Source organism: Zootermopsis nevadensis, unplaced genomic scaffold, assembly GCF_977971745.1.
Source record: "Zootermopsis nevadensis isolate Lab colony 2312 unplaced genomic scaffold, Znev_1.0 Znev_ptg000025l, whole genome shotgun sequence".
NCBI classification, from domain to species: Eukaryota; Metazoa; Arthropoda; class Insecta; order Blattodea; family Termopsidae; genus Zootermopsis; species Zootermopsis nevadensis.
The window spans coordinates 1,606,645-1,621,965 of NW_028259157.1; the positions used below are offsets into that span (position 1 = coordinate 1,606,645).

Genomic DNA, 15,321 nt, shown 5'->3' on the forward strand with positions numbered 1-15,321 from the left:
GGAAATCTCCTCGTACTTCCTTAAATTAGGCATAAACCGCATTTTTCCATACGTAGTCTGAGCTACCGATAGCGTATAAATTATCAGAAGTAAATGAACACGAGAACTGACATGCGCAGTGTCTGGAATTTGATGACGCTCGCAAATAGCGGACTACGTGTCTCAGTCATGTAAAGCTGTCGATGTCTGCTGAAATACTCACCCTTGAACCCTTATTAGGGATCTACTTTGTCTCATATATCTTCTGCTTGGAATCGAATCAGTTTGTTTAGAACAAACCATCACGTGTCTCACAAATTACAATAACATCAGGTACCCATTAACCTCAAACAATTCCAACAAGGTACAATGCAGGACGTGGTATATGTCACGCGTAATTTATTTCAAATTCTGCCGTGGACTAGTGGTCCCGGTTTCAAATCTCGGCCCAGAGACCGGCTATCTTTGCCGAGGTCCCTGTGGTTTTCCTCAGTCACTTAGAATTGTTTATTAATTTTAATCCTTCCAGTCAACCTATACCTACATATTTTTTCAACTCCTCTGATATAACATCTGCAATATACAGGGTGATTCAAAATTTGCTGTAACACCGTAATTATGTTACTCATGTTGATCGTATGGCTGGGAGAGAGAAAGTGATAGTGAAGATCGTACAGTCACGTAGGGACTTTTGAATCACACTGTGTGTACATACTGACTCGTCTAAGTTGAAGTTAGTTTTATGACGGAAAATTACAATTTAAAAAAATGTTTTATCTGTGCAGTTTGTTACTTTACAAATCCTTAATAATTTAAACTGTCTAATAATGTCATTAAAAAAATTAGTTTGTGTTATTATTATATTTACTGAAATTTTACGTCGTTGAGAAACTGAAATATGATACTTATGAATTATAACAGCCAATGAATGAAAGTGATTGTCGTCTGCTTTACGCTTGAAGCCAACAATTTTCCGAACCTAACAGACTCACAAAGGCACGTGACAGCAATGTTATATGTGTTTACAATCTGCTTTGGTGTTGATCGCGGTGGCAGAGTGGGTTAAGGCAAGGGTCTTTACGTATGGAACAGAAGAGCCGCGTGTTCGAAACCCGCTTGAGGCGTGGATGTGTTTTTTTTTTTTTTAAAGCTTTGGGTTGATCATCACTCAAAACAATCCTGCCAAATATCTAAATGGTTCAGTAATAACCGAAGTCATTTTGAGTTGGTTCAGACAATTATGACATATCCTGTAAAATCCAGAGAGATGATAAAAAGGTACCGTACAGATTATGTGAATTTTAGTTTCTGAGTAACTACATAACATTTTAAACAAATTAAACAAGGTTTCTGAAAATGAGATATCCGAGTAGGAAGTTTGTGAACAGGCTGTTGTGGGAACTTGGCTCACCATCTGTCGGGTCCTCTTACGACTCATCTCTGCATGTTGCACCCCTCTCCCCATCAGAGTTAATTTTATTATCTGTTTGACTCGAATGTGCCCATGAAATTGTGAAGTTACGAGCTGTTTGATGTGGGACACCCCTGTCATATTCATTAGCTATCCTTATACTCTGCTCCTGTCCTGAATTCTGATGCTGAGATTAATATCATCAGCATAGACCAAAAGCTGATGTGCCCCATTCAGTTCCAAGCAGCCCTGATTCCGTTCGAATTAAAAAGCATCGGCGATAAAGCATCTCCCTGTTTCAGGTCATTCTGAATAGGAAATATAGCGGGCAAATGAATTTTGCTAGAGGTCACAGCTGAGCCCAGGCGAATGAAGACAACTTAGAACTCGCCGCGTAGCAAAGCTCCTACTGTCATGTTAGAGCCACACGTGGGGGAGGAGGGGGGGTTTAAGTCTTAAGTCGGCCAGTGTCTACCAGACTACGTGTAGAAAAATTCCATTTCATGCAATGCTCATAGTTTTAGTCGTGATAACCTAACGTGTTGTCTCCCGTTTTGCTGTTTTCGACTGTTCGGCAGTAATTTTTACTAAGAAACTTCTTCAGAACGTATATTAAAGATTTAGCCATCTTTTTTTCCGGTCACCCGAGGTTCGTCAAGACTTCTGAGGGTGAATGTTGTAAGCTTTGTTTCGGAGAAACATTCTGTATCAATCTTCAGCTCTGAGAAAGGTGGCAAAATGTTCTCGCGAAACGTTATCTACCTATAAATCCACATGGCTAACTTCCCAGAACATCAACGTCACATGCTTCGGGATTTAAAACGTAATACGATCCCAAATAACCGTCTACTGAGCGCTTTACGGCGTCTCAAAAACGATCCAGCGTAAAAAAAGAATTGTAAGGTTTTTATAACTGCCTTGGGTGCATTGTTAATAATGTGATTTTGTACATCTAAACTAAGTGTTGTGAATTTCACCAGTGGTGATGATCCGTTAGGGCCGAAACGCGTTTTGGTGAGGTGAAAATACGCCAAGAACAGCGTATAAAAGTGGTAAATTTGTTATGTTAAATTTATTTATTTTATCAAATGCCGTGATTTTAGTGGTTGTCTCTCCTGTTTCGCATTCGGGCGATCCGAGATAAAATCTGACTGACATTTTTTCGTGATTTTCGTCAGTTTTTCCAGGCAGATAACAGTATAGTACCTAAATTAAACAAAAACAAAACAAAATGACAACATTTTGGGACTGACCCTAGCCATTTCAGTTTAATTTTCCGAATTCCTTAAAGACGTTGCTTATCTACGTAATATTTTAGAATTGAGTTCGTACCGCAAAGAAAACACTGCACTTCACCATTACAGAGATCAATTTGTTAATGCTTTTCAGGGAATTATTCACTGTTTACAGCAAGAATTATACAAGTCTCAAAAAAAAAATTAAAAATCACCGTTTGCTTATTGTTTAAGTAAGTGGTGCATATAGTTCCCACTAGTCATTAAAGGGTTTAGATGATAAAGTTACGATTATAAATTGTCACAAGTGAAGAAAATGAAGGCGCTGTATGGAATAATCGATAATCGATAATCGCTTTGCTAGTCTGATCCCACGTTAGGCAAACGTCTCATAGTCGACGGGTTCATTTATGAATGTCTTTTATGGCTACTTCACAAGAGTTCAGTTCAGAATTCGTCGTCCCAACTTTATTGTCTGTGAATGAAGCGAATTTGGAGTATCAAATGTAAGGCGTAGCCAAATTTGGTTCTAGCCAAGCGACTGTGAATTTGGAGCACAACCCAAAGTTAAATTCGTCCGTGTGCTTAATTACCGCTCTTAACACGTATCGGGATGAAGGTTGGTCTGTTAAGAAACCTTGACATAAAATGAGGGCAAGCCAATAGGTGGGAATATGTTTGGAGGTAGTACACTCCGAAACGTCGAGTCGTGCCAGACGGCACTGTGATACTTCACAAAAGACAGCCATTTTTGTGAATGGTTAGATTTATGCCCCCGACAGATTTAAGCTACCCCTTAGGAAAGAACCCGGTACACACCGGTGGTATGTGCCCCAGAGCTGGTCTGGAAGTTGCAGTAAAGTAGAAAGGATGTACAGGTAGCCCTCGATTTGCGCCGATTCAGAATAACGCCGATTTTGAAACCAGCAAGTCAAAAATTTAAAAACAAATATTTTTTACTATTATTTATAACGTTTTACAATGTATACCGTACTAAATCGTAATTATTACATCGCTGATTTTGAATAAAAATTATAAATACAGTCTTCTCTTCTATTACGTATGTTTCGTCAACGCGAATTTGCTCCAATGAGATCGATGAATCGGTAAAATCTGTTTGTGAAATGAAAACCTTTGCATATGCGAGTTTGCTCTTTTGCAGTTTCATTCCAGGCGCTTTTAAACTTTCAAAGGACTAATTTAATCTCTGCGGAGGTCCCGGGGTTATTTTTACTACGCGATTTTCTATAGGTCGGCGTCTTATGAATACAACTATCACATAACAGCAGAGAAAATCGCATTCAATCGCGGGGACCAACGAATGTATTTATTTTTTTAAATTCCCTTTATTTTATTTACATTATTTCAAAGCTTTAAATGTAATCCATTGTATTACTCGTCAATGTTTGGGTGCTGGGAACGCAAGTCATTGACTTCCCATTGATTTACATTATAAAAGAGTTTCAATTTACGCCGATTCCGTTTACGTCAGTTTGTCCAGGAACGCATCCCCGACGTAAATCGAGGGCTATCTGTACCGAGAATCAAACACCAGTCTAGCCCTTTGCGTAGTCGCTGTACCGACTGAGCTATGTGGGATTTCTTTTTTGTAATATTCTCTATCCTCAATGATGAAAGTCACTCAACATGTAAAGAAATGTTTGATTAGGGCAGAGTCCTTCAAACAGAATAAAAAATGGTAGATCTGCAACTGTTCTGCCAGAATTATTGGATTATCAACTCCTATTTTATATTTATTTAGTGTTCTGTCTGACGACAGGTCCATATGAACAGGATCCTTCCATCCTTTTCTCGGACTGGGACCTGTTCATATACGTTCTTGGCAGATGATCCAGAAGTGGTTTGCCATTGCCTTCTTCTGTGTGTGAATGCCACGGAGAAACCGGGGAAGCCCCCGGAGGAAAACTCCGTGTTGCCTAGACCACGGCCTTGCCCAACACAAGTTATAAATTCGGGCACCGCCGGGAATCGAACACGAGACCCCAGGATTACAAGGCCAGCGTTCTATCCACTAGACCACCGTGGCTTCTCAACTCCTACCAAACACTAATGTGTTCCTCTTTGAACCAAGGCCTCTACCAGAAGAAGGTTCATTTATTGTAACCGTGTGAATTTGGAATGTCACGTTTTCACTACTTTATACTTGTTCAACTACGTGTCTCAACCCAATATGGCCGTCTCTGCAATGAATTTGAACTCATATTTTACGTGATGATAGCCACATTGGAGTCAAACATGATTTATCATCAAGAACCAATATAAAACGTCGAGATGCTTCACTACACAACACATTTCCTCCCAGAGGCGGTCTGGTCAAAGTGATTTCTCTCTTCACGCGGAATATTCGGTGTCCGATGTCTGAACAATTGTCTTCATGTCTTAAGATTAAAAAAATTATCAACGCCGTTGTGAAATTTGGGATTATATCGCGTAATTTCTTATGTTGCAAATTATTCGTAGAAATCGATCACTGAACTAGGAAGACTGCTGATTAATTTGGCCTTATCACGAGGAAAAATAGCCTAAGATATTACATTTTCCTAATTATAGGCTGATATTTCTTTTGTGTAGGCGTTGTCAGACAACGCTTTCAGGTACACGTGCAAATTAATGTGAACAAGAGAATTGTTATACGCTGTTGTCGAAATCCTACCCAAGGTTAAGTCTGTTAGGTTTCGTATTCGATTAAATAATGTGTTAAACAGACATTGAAAGATATTCTACGTACAAATTTTATCGTTTTGAAGCTTCCATAGCATTTCATCATGGCGTCCATAAAACATTTCGCTCTGCTCTGACATAAAATTTGTTTGCAAAGTTATTAACTCACAAGGACTTACTTATAAGCTTTGTCAGTAGTAAGTCTTTTATTTTCAGGGATGTAAGTAACTGTATGAAGTAGAATCTTTCTTGAATACGCCCCGGTTAGTAAAAAGTTCCAACCAGAAGATGGATTACCATGGCAATTAAAAGCACTGGCCCTTGCAGACAATTTAAGTCCTGTATTAACCTCAAAATTATATTTCCATTTTCTCCTTGATTTCCTCCCGGTTGGAGAACAATAGGATCCCGATGACACGCCTCCACACTTGTGACGGACTTATTAAACCACAACCTGACCTCACCCCCCTTAATATTTTGTTTTGTTATTCTCAAAACGGCGTTTGTGCCCCCCGGATATTTTGGTGGATTAAGTCTCATTCGCTTTGTCTTCGAGTAATCGTTGACTGCCTTTAAAGATCGACTTGTTAATCGATTGACGTCAGAGGACGCTAGGGACAAATATTCTTACTTCGGATCTCATTACTGTGGTCTACAAACCACGGAAAAGGCGAGTGATTGTGTGGCGAGAAACGGAACTAGCGAAACTGCAATTAGATTTCTTAGCGAGACAGTGACATAAAGATTTCAATTGCAAATAATGGTAACGGACTGAACAATGATCGTGATTGGCTTGTAAAAGGCGTGTCATATAGTATGACGGAAGAAACTTGTGTCTACCATTTTTAATCGGACGGAACTCTTTAAATTTTTCGTATTATCCGATATTTTTTACGGCGGTGAAAAATCGATTGTGACGCTATGTATTCTTATGGGTGGTTCCGAGGAACGTGTCGCCTTTGTCTTCTGAGTAGAAGCTGGGATATGAACTGACTCATAACATACCATTAAAATTTACGTACAATTAGAAAAGCACTACGTTTCTCAGTCTGGTAATAGAATTCTTAAATATTACTTAGAGGAGGTAAAGTTAGGGGGAACTAGGTGGTTTTATGTTTGTCGGACTGTTCACTAGTAGTAAATTTAATAAAATTCTCGTCATGCGAAATTTAATATAAAATTCTCGTCATGTGAAATTTAATATAAAATTCTCGTTATGCGAAATTTAATATAAAATTCTCGTCTTTCGAAACTTGATATAAAAATTTTCGTCATGCGAAATTTAATATAAAATTCTCGTCTTTCGAAATTTAATATAAAATTCTCGTCTTTCGAAATTTAATATAAAATTCTCGTCATGCGAAATTTAATATAAAATTCTCGTCATGCGAAATTTAATATAAAATTCTCGTCTTTCGAAATTTAATATAAAATTCTCGTCATGCGAAATTTAATATAAAAATTTTCGTCATGCGAAATTTAATATAAAATTCTCGTCTTTCGAAATTTAATATAAAATTCTCGTCTTTCGAAATTTAATATAAAATTGTCGTCATGCGAAATTTAATATAAAATTCTCGTCTTTCGAAATTTAATATAAAATTCTCGTCATGCGAAATTTAATATAAAATTATCGTCATGCGAAAGTTAATATAAAATTCTCGTCTTTCGAAATTTATAGTCTTCGTACATTACGTTTCTGCTAATAGGTTGCTTGGCTTGGCTTGACTTCATGGGAGTATCATCCTTATAACTGTTTAGCAGTGAGATGGATCCTAGTTCTTGATTTCATGTTCTCCCTTGTGCTCTGCAGTTGCTGACAGCGATGCTTAACAACGCTCTCATAGCCCCACCCACACTGCATTAACCTTCTGAAGCCTACGTTCAGTTCAGTTCAGTTCAGTTCTCACTTCAAAGACAGGACAGTACATATCAATACTAGGATGAGTTGATTAATGTTGCTTAAGGGAGAAACCAATGTTTGTTACGAGAATCTTCACGAAAGCCAGTAACTGACGCTTTGAAAAAAAATCCAGTACGTGTTTTCTGATATGAGGTCAGTATTTTTCATCATATACAGAGTGACGGAATATTATAAAAAATACGCGGGCCACACTAAACTTACCGACGGTCCGCTTGTTGAGAGCCGCTATCTTTAACTCTTGTGTCAAGCTTTTTCACATGTAACGTCATAGTCTTAAAAAAAAACCGTGTGCTGTTTTTAGCAAGGAGAGCAAATCCCATGTCAAGACTTTTGATCTCACTTTACAATACGTAATTTCTCTAGCAGCAATGTTGTGCACCGAAGGAACCTCCCGAAGGAATAACGCCCTAACGATTTGTGTCAGGCGACAGAAATTAAGCTTTCTCACTCTCCCACCAACGCTCTTCAAGCGCCCATGTACCAATCAAAGCAAACAAGAGCGAACAGAAGGAAATGTGTAGTCCCTGTGTAGGCAGATTCTATAACGTGTAAAGCAGTGCTTCGGAATGGGAAAAACGAGCAATTCGATAAGATTAATTTCTTTGAATACATTTACAAACCCCAGATGAGGGGAGACACCCTACACACTCGGCTGTTTATTACCGTAATTAAAATGTTTTGGGAAATATTATTGTTTCATAGTTGGCAATAAGAAACAAACGCAATTTCTGTGCGCCATTATATTTCTGAAATAGCTCCCCTTGGGTTGTACGTAAAATATCTTGTATGTCATTAAGAGAACGCTGTAGTGTTGCGCTGGACGCTTGTGCTATCTAGCGGCAATTCATGCGAACAACTTGGATTAGACGCTGTATAGATGTCACTCGTTGTCAGTTTCCAGGTTTCAGTTCGATTACTCGCGGGACTGAGAAAAAGGTCGATGAATTCAAAGCAGGGCTAATCTGTGTTAAAGTTCATTTCATTTTAATGTATCGTTATGAAAACAAGAATAACTTTCGTCTTTCCTGCCCCTGAAGGCTGACATCTTATTGTGTCGTAACTGTCATGCACAGGAAAATATATTTAGCATTTACAAGAAACAGTCAAATGCCATCACATTCGGAATATTCAAATATCGATTGTTATGTTACGTAGTTATGTAAGCGCAGATGTTGACTTGGACAAAACTATTTTAACGTCTGGCATTACGGAAGTGTAATCAGGTCGTAAATTGTGTAAAGGAGTTCAAGGGGTACGCCACATGAAATAAATCACGAAAAAGTGTTTCAGAGTTCTGTTTGCTGTCAGATGAACTCTGATCGAAAGGAAATTGTTCATATATTTTAATACCGATAGAGCTCGTAAGTTTCCATACATTTCCTTAGCTTAATTTATATATCTTTTAGTTCGCTCCTTAAGTTATATTACGATGTGGTTCAACCGTAGTTATCTGATATTAATATAATTAGGAGTAAGGGTATGCAGATAGAGTCTAGATCCGGAAAGAGATACGCGTATAAGGTGTCCCAAAATATGTGTACAAATTATAATTCGGAATATTAACCTTGTTATCGATGTGTTTATACATATACAGGGTGAGTCAAAAGTATGCTTACAAACTGTGTGTGTATTCCTCGATCAAAAATAGGAAAAAATGTTTTTATGAACATGTGGCCTCAAAAGCTTATTTTTCAAAATAATAGCCAAAAATAAGTCTCAATGTTTGCCTTTAAAGCCAAGTATAAGGACAGGGATGTTTCTTTGTAACAGATGCTCAAAGGTTGCTCCTCCATTCTCTACACATGTCCGAGCACGACGTACACAAGACTGACGAATTCGTTCGTACACACCAGGGTGTCCTCGAATCATCTGGCATGCATTCTGCACGCGTTCCGATAGGTCGTATTCATTGTTTATGGGCGTTGCATAAACGACGAGCTTCAAGTGACCCCACAAATAAAAGTCTAATGGGGTCCGGTGACCTCGGCGGCCATGTTACTGGGCCAACACGCCCAATCCATCGCTGAGGGTACTGTTCATTGAGATGATATCTGACGCGATGGGAAAATGTGCTGGAGTTCTGTCGTGCATAAACCACATTTGTCTTCTTGTATTCGGTGGTACATCTTCAAGGAGACGTGGCAAGTGTCTTCTTAAGAATCCTCTTAGACGAGATGGAAGCGTGCGTGGAACAATAAGCATGTCGCCAACAAGTACTGCACAAATTTTAATTAAAATCCTTTTCTGGAAGCTGGATTCACTTTGACATGACGTCATTCATTGAAACTTATTTTTGGCTATTATTTCGAAAATGAAACATTTGTGACCAAATTTTCGTAAGAACATTTTTTCTTATTCTTGAAAATGGAACACGCACACGAAGTTTGTAAACATACTTCTGACACCCTGAGTAGCCCAGAGGGCCTAAATGACAAAGCCCAGTTTTGTAAATTCACGTTAGGTTAGGTTAGATTAGGTTAGGTCAGGTTAGGTCAGGTTAGGTTGGGTTAGGTTGGGTTGGGTTGGGTTGAGTTGGGTTGGGTTGAGTTGGGTTGGGTTGGGTTGGGTTAGGTTAGATTAGGTTACGTTAGGTTACGTTAGATTAGGTTACGTTAGGTTAGGTTAGGTTAGGTTAGATTAGGTTAGGTTAGATTAGGTTAGATTAGGTTAGGTTAGATTAGGTTAGGTTAGATTAGGTTAGGTCAGGTTAGGTTGGGTTGGGTTGGGTTGGGTTAGGTTGGGTTGGGTTAGGTTAGGTTAGGTTAGGAGAGTTTGGTTACGTTAGGTTGGATTAGGTTAGGTTAGATTAGGTCAGGTTAGGTTGGGTTGGGTTAGGTTAGGTTAGGTTAGGAGATTTTGGTTACGTTAGGTTAGATTAGGTTAGGTTAGATTAGGTTAGGTTAGATTAGATTAGGTTAGGTCAGGTTAGGTTGGGTTGGGTTAGGTTAGGTTAGGTTGGGTTGGGTTGGGTTAGGTTGGGTTAGGTTAGGTTGGGTTAGGTTAGGTTAGGTTAGGTTAGTTTAGTTTACGTAAAGTTGGCGGATTGAAAGATTTCTTGAGTTTTATCTCTCTTCCTTTTTCGTCGATATTTTCTAGGGGAGACTAGCCTAAAATGACACCTGATAGAATAGTTTCAAATTTCTTGCCGTTAGAGCCCTTGATACAGAACGCGAGACTTCACGAAGTTGAAATTGCCATTGGGAAATTAAAACGTTATAAATCTCCAGGCAACGACTCAGTTCCAGCTGAACTAATCCATGCTCGTGGTAGGACATTGCACTCAGAGATACACAAGCTTATAGTATCGATTTGGAAACAGGAAGTGGAAAGAATCGATTGTTATCCCCATCCATAAAGCAGGTGACAAAACTGAGTACATTAACTTCCGAGGTATCTCTTTCGACATCGTCATAGAGAATTGTATCCAATATTAAGTCAATGTGGATTCCGCCGTAACAGGTCAACTGTTGATCAGATCTCATGCATTCGACAAATATTAGAGAAACAGTTGGAATATAATGGGTCAGTACACCAACTATTTGTGGACTTTAGGACGGCACGTGGCTCAGAAGAGAGGTACTGTGTGGCTTTTTGGTTGAGTTTCGAATACCAAAGAAACTTGTTACGTTAATAAAGATGTGTATGGACGAGGTATCTAGTAGAGTTCGTATGGGTAACCTTTCGTCGGATCCCTTCCCAGTGCACAATGGCCTAAAAGAGGGGGATGCTTTGTCCCCAGTGCTTTTTAATTCTGCTCCAGGACATGTCATCAGGAAGGGATCGAATTGAATCGTCTGCACCAGGCACTTGTCTGTTCTGATTATGTCAATTTGCTGGGGGATTGTTTATGGGTTCCATAACCAAGAAAGCAGAAGCTTTCCTATTGGCTAGCACGGAAATACATGGACGTAATACGGGATCAGCACCATCCAGAAGGGCAGAACATCGTGTGAAAATGTTTCAAAATTTAAATATCTGGAAACAGAAATAACAGGTAGAAATGAGGTCCATGACGAAATTAAGAGAAGAATTCATTCGGGGATCGCTTTTTTATTCAGTTAAAAAACTGTCATCATCTCTTTTGCTATCCAAAACATAAAAAAATAATTTTACCTGTTGTCTCGTATGGTTGTGAAACGTAGTCTCTTACGTTAAAGGAAAAACGTAGATTACAAGTGATTGAAAAACCGGGACGTAATATTTGGGAAATTTAGAATATCGCATACGAGGATGAGCGTGAATTGAACGCAAGGATAGTGAAATCTAGGAGGCTGCGATGGGCTGGACATGTAGCACGCATAGTAGGGTAGGCAAGGGTACACACAGAATTTTGGTAGGGAATCCTGGAAAACGAGCACTGGGCAGACCAAGAAGGAGATGGGAGGGTAATGCCAAGAAGTGCAGATCTGTATTGCAATCAGAGTACACAGACTTAATAGCACAGAGCATTTTCATTTGTAATTCGATGTGTTTACTCTCTAATGCTCGATTTAGTGCCTTCAGAGCCTGATTATTACTGGAATATGTTTACACTTTATTAATAAAAAGATAATGATGAATTTACTGTGTAATATTTCCGTTTTCCGTTCAGCTCATCTTTGCTGGTCTTGATAAAATTACATGCTCTGTAATCTGCATTGGTAAACATGATAATAGTTCACGAAAGGATAATAAGTGTATCATTATACCCAGGGCCTTGCCTAAGATCAACAAACTGTAGGCATTTTGATAACATTTTTTTTTTTTTATAAATTTTGATACGGAATTTAGGTGCATTTTTGTAAGAAGCATTTCTTTACACTTCAGACATCACAGAAAGCTTGCAGTCATACAATCAGAGGTAATGTGTTTAATCGATTTATATTTATAGTATTTCATTTTAGATTAGTTGAATGGTTCCATAAAATAGTTATTTCGCTATCTTGACTTGTCTCCACTGTCTTCGGGATGTGTTCATACCAATGTTTCTTTTCTAGCTTTAAACCAACTTTCCTGCGTATGTTAAAATATTATTATCATCTTGATCGTCAATATATTTCGCTTACTGTGTCGGAGGCTTTAACCTCTCTATTCCCCTTCTAAACCCAAAAATTCCATCCATTCACCTTGGTTTTCCAGATATCTTATATATTATATTGAGAAGAGAGATGATACATGGTCCTTCCGCTAGGTGCGCCAGTGTTGCAAATGACGTATGCTATCTGTGACTTTGGCAAACACTTTAATAAAGGAATTGAATATTATAATTGGATTGAATAACTTGTTTCAATTACTACGTTTCTTAATGTTCATTAATATATATTTTACTTTTGTGCTGGCCCTGTAATTGGTTCCTGTAGCTGTTGATTTAGCACGTTAAAATAAAAGAATTTAATTTAATTTAATTATTAGTAGTAGTAGTAACTCAAGCTGTGTTTATTTCAGATGCAGTTCTACCCGTTTCGGATTTAACGAACGATCGACAATGAAGAATTTACAGAATCCTTAAAACATTTTGAGGTAAGTACTTCGAAATAATTTGCTTGAAATCTTTCACAAACTTTAAGTAGTCGAAACAAACTGACGTGTTTTAAGGAGGTGTTGACCAAAATGCTTTAAATCACGTTATTTATTTATTTAGTGTTCTGTCTGACGACAGGTCCATATGAACAGGATCCTTCCATCCTTTTCTCGGACTGGGACCTGTTCATATACGTTCTTGGCAGATGATCCAGAAGTGGTTTGCCATTGCCTTCTTCTGTGTGTGAATGGAGTAATTGTTGGGATGCCACGGAGGAAAACTCCGTGTTGCCTAGACCACGGCCTTGCCCAACACAAGTTATAAATTCGGGCACCGCCGGGAATCGAACCCGAGACCCCAGGATTACAAGGCCAGCGTTATAACCGCTAGACCACCGTGGCTAAATCACGTTATAGGAGAGAATAAACTATTGTAATCCTTAAAAGCCCATTGTTGCCATCTGCTTCAACAATCGGCTACTCTTCATTTTGTTTTAATGGGTTATAATTATTTCTGAGTGCAAACAGTTGTTATTTCGTATGATTTGAGGTTTTCACAGCGGTGAATATGAAGATTTGTCTTCTGGGTTGTTGTGCTGTGTAGTCTGGTCGATGTTAACCAATGTTTCAGAGGTCATACTGCCTCCATCATCAGGGCGATGAGTATGAAGATTTCTGTCTTCTGGGTTGTTGCGCCGTGTAGTCTAGTAGAAATTAACCGACACTGATGACTGAGATAGCATAGACCTCTGAAACGTCGGCAAACTTTTACCAGACCACACGGCGCTAAAACCCAGAAGACAGCCATCTTCAGACTCATCGCCCTGATGACGGAGGCAGTATGACCTCCGAAACGTTGGTAAACATCGACCAGACTACACAGCGCAACAACTCAGAAGACAGAAATCTTCATACTCATCGCCCTGATGACGGAGGCAGTATGACCTCCGAAACGTTGGTAAACATCGACCAGACTACACAGCGCAACAACCCAGAAGACAGAAATCTTCAGCTATTATTTCCTTAAACAGCGTTAACCAGTTGATATTTGTAATGGTGAAGTGTGGTGTTTACTTCGCGGTACGGGCTGAATTCTTAAATAATTACGTGAGCTTTGGCTTTAAATCCATACCAGAAGGATGAGCGGGCGTCACCTGGGAACCTTTTATGTTTAGATGCAGCTCTTGGGATCAGTGGCTTGCACGACAACGCACCTTGTCCTTATCAGTTGCTCGGCGATCCTCTCTTTTCTTGCATAATAACACGGTTATGTAATTATACTCAGCGACGCGTCATCCTTAAAACATGCAGCCGGCATAAATGTACACGGAATTCTACATGTCTTTGCCTTATCAGCAGAGACATGCAGTCTTAAATCTGTCTAGATTCCATGCCTTATTTGTATATATTTAATTAGAGGCGCTGTAGGAAAGTTTCGCAATGTTAAAAATTCTCATTACAAAGCGTGATCTGTAATAGCTTATTATTTTTGTAGTAAATTGGTTTGCAACAAAACTACATGTAGCAGAGTCCTTATTGAGAAGCTAATGGACGCTTAACTAGGAGATAAATTCGTTGTCTTTATGGAATGCCAAGGTTCACAAGTCCCCGATTTGTTTCCACAAACTCCATTTTAATATTATCCATCTGTGTCTGTGTTTTCCAATTGTTTATTTCTCGTAAGGTTTTACGGTCAAAATTTTGTACGCACTTTTCATGTTTCCCGTGGTCCCCTGCAGACATTATTCCTGATTTGGCCATCCTGATGATATTGGTCACTAAATCTGTGAGTGAAAGTTTGAAATTATCATAATCTTTCCAGCATAATTTATGTTGCACTTTTGCACAAAACTAGTTGATAAAGCGTTGTTCCAATAAAATACAGCTCATTTTACGCCGGGATGAAAACTAATTTTGAGACCTTTTCGTGACAACAGCCTTAATTACTTCATTAACACACAAGACTCAACCTTAGAGACGTCTTAATACGTCGATACTCAGTTATCGATCACTCGCTAATCGACGCGACATATTAGCGGACATTCCGGTAAAGTTTTTGGTCACACCTGGTATAAAGAAGTATTACGCGGATCCTGTCATCTACAACGAGGTCTTCCAAATTGTTTTTTTCCCTTCTGGGTCTTTGACGCAAATTTTGCAAATATTTTCCAAATATTTTGTCCGTGCTATGGGTAAACTGAATTAATCTACAATAAATAAATACGAGGTGCGATCGGAAAGTTTCAAGACTGCGCGTATAAAAACACGTACACTAATCTCAGGTATTAAATTCATCCATCACCCTCGAAGTAGTTCCCCTGGGAGTGAACACAACGATCCCAGCGCCGCTGCCAAGCCTGGAAGCATCCCTGGAAATCTTTCTTTGTCAGCCTGTCAAGCACCATCTGCGATTCTGTCTGAATCTCTTCTATCGTCTCATATCTCCTTCCCTTTAGCTGAATTTTCATCTTTGGGAAGAGGAAGAAGTCACACGGCGAATAAGGAGGGTGCGGGATGACGGCCATGGTGTTTGAGGCCAAAAACTGCCGAACTTTGAGGGCGGTGTGCGCTGGCGCGTTGTCATGATGCGT

General features: G+C 39.1%; 1 protein-coding gene across 1 annotated transcript in view; it reads left to right on the forward strand.

Moving 5' to 3' along the window:
* The window catches only part of LOC147872618 (disheveled-associated activator of morphogenesis 1-like), a 191,031-nt gene that overhangs the window by 59,437 nt on the left and 116,273 nt on the right, over positions 1–15,321 (forward strand). Inside the window, exon 2 of the mRNA XM_087356182.1 lies at positions 12,656–12,730. The gene's annotated coding sequence lies outside the window, so the exon portion shown is untranslated. The remainder of the gene's footprint in view (positions 1–12,655; positions 12,731–15,321) is intronic.